We start from the raw sequence: 2,500 nt of genomic DNA, 5'->3' as shown, positions 1-2,500 counted from the left end.
GAAAGAAAGAACAATTGGAGAAATGAAGGAAAGAAAGGAAGAAAAATGAGGCAAAGGAGGGACATGTTTTTCTTATTTCGATAACCTGGGTCGCGACACAAGGGTGTGGTTTTTGTCTGACCAATTCTAACAATGTTGTTTCTAGTGCCCCACCCAACACATGCCTTAACCGTTTGGATCGAAATGAAATCCATCCATCAGAATACAAAGATCTGCGAGTCACATGAATTGTTGGCTCCCCTGAATACTTCCCATTGTTTTTCTTGAATAAGAAGACGTCGGAGACATTTGTGTTACACCCATAAGAAAAATGAAGTTTGGTTTCCAAAAAACACATGGCATCCGACAGTCGAAATTTATACCAAACCCCATGTGGGTTATATATTATATTTTTATTAGAATCCTTTGAGATAAGTAATTTGTATATTTATTTATGATTGTTGAGCTGGATTAAATCCGACGATATGAAATAAAATGGAGGTGGAAGGACCTGGATACTCAACGTTTCGCCCGATTTATGCGGGCTTCTTCAAGAGGGATGGTCATTGACGAGAGAGTCGGAGGATTGGGGCTATATATAATGATGGGGGAGAGCAGCGTGTTCCTCCCCCATCATTATATATAGCCCCAATCCTCCGACTCTCTCGTCAATGACCATCCCTTTTGAAGAAGCCCGCATAAATCGGGCGAAACGTTGAGTATCCAGGTCCTTCCACCTCCATTTTATTTCATATTTATTTATGTATTTCCGGACTGTTATTCACATCTCCTAATTGTTGTTTTACCACGTTTCGTCCAACTATTTCTCTGGCCTTCGTCAGATGGTAAACCGCGACAGAATAGGAATGCTGAGTTTCTTAACTGCATCGCCAGTAATTACTGCCTACCATAGTTGTTGTCGTCTCACCACGTTTGACCAACTAATCCTCTGGCTGCTTTGAGTAAGACTGAAACCGCTATTCTCAGACAATGTTCACCTGGAACCATAAAAACTTCAACGCCTCTATCCACTGCGCCACAGGCATCTGTCTAACGAGTAGGGTACAAGGTCGATCAAAGTTCGGGAATCATTTTACGAATAACTTTGGGAAACGGTTGAATCAATCTATGATGGTCGTTCCAATAGTAAAGACTCCTATTTTTTTTTTAACTTAAAAAGTTGAAGAGCTACGAAGACGATAATAGTGTCATTACAACGCGCGACCATTTGTGCTCTTAAATTTATTTTTCACGATTCGCCATGTACTTTTGCCAGCGATGAACAATGGCTGTGCGCGGAAGTCTGGTCGTTCCAAAAGTAATGCCTCCTATTCTTATTAACTAAAATGTTGACGAGCTACGAAAACAGAAGTGGTACTATTAAAACGAGCGACCCTTTATACTCCAGAAAGTATTAGTCTACATCGTCACTACCATTCATAATGGACTTTTGCCAGGAATTCAATGACACATCTCTGCTTCTGGCGCAAGTCCATAACAGGGGTTGCTTTCTTAGAGTATCACATTGCATCAGAGAGATGAAACTTTCAGGTCATGTAACAATGCATTTTGTAATCCCTGCCATAAGATTGCTTATATCAGTGCACAATATGGTTTTACAGGATATAACCAAACATAAATAATATAATCTGTGTGTGTCTCCTTCACTCTCTTACTGATATATATATATATATATATATATATATATATATATATATATATATATATATATATATATATATATAAGTTTGCTGTTTAGATTTTAAATTCTTGAAACACAACATATAGACACATATATTCGAATCATGAATTTATTGTTTGACAAAAGGAATATATAGAAGGGGTTATGTTAATTTCCTTACTCCATGGATTTTCAATAATGGTTCATATCATCAGGAAATGAAATGCGGTTAGCAAAATGTTCAGCTGTGAATGGACGCTTATTTTGCTTTTTACCACAAATATCGAAAATAGTTTTTGAGTTGTTGTGGATAACCATATAAATTATATGGAAAAAAATTATACGAAAAGAGAAGTTGATACAACCTAGGCAGTCCATTATCGGAAGGAGTACAATGTCCTTCGGGGTTATAAATCCAGGTGGATAGACAATAGCTCCAGGGGAGAAGGTAATATAACATATAGCAAAGGCGTATTGCCCCTTATTGATTTTTCGAAAAGTATACGGGGCAGCCGTATTCGTTGGTGCGTTGAGTGTGTTTTGGTTGATATAGTCCAAAATCTTTCTCGGTGTTGACAAAATGTATCTGATGTTGGGTGGATATACCATTCCATTGTAATTATCCCCATGAGTAATAGAATTTGAGCATTGAGTAATATTTATCAGGATTTTTCATCTGAATTCTATCAGTGTCTTATCTCGCTTATATATATATGTGTGTGTGTGTGTGTGTGTGTGTGTGTGTGTGTGTGTGTGTAATTATTTCTACAATTGAACAACGCTGCAGCTCATACAACCAAGGAAAGCCACAGACCAGAAATCCTCTGATGATATATATAT

At 37.6% G+C, this 2,500-nt stretch overlaps 1 protein-coding gene across 1 annotated transcript in view; it reads left to right on the top strand.

Annotated features, from left to right (window-relative positions):
* The window catches only part of LOC145245816 (uncharacterized), an 81,334-nt gene that overhangs the window by 69,348 nt on the left and 9,486 nt on the right, over window positions 1-2,500 (top strand). The window lies entirely within an intron of this gene.

Source organism: Euprymna scolopes, chromosome 23, assembly GCF_053919585.1.
Source record: "Euprymna scolopes isolate OS-2025 chromosome 23, ASM5391958v1, whole genome shotgun sequence".
Lineage (NCBI taxonomy): Eukaryota > Metazoa > Mollusca > Cephalopoda > Sepiida > Sepiolidae > Euprymna > Euprymna scolopes.
The sequence above is the reverse complement of the archived record's forward strand: the minus strand, read 5'-3'. Positions and strand labels throughout refer to the sequence as shown.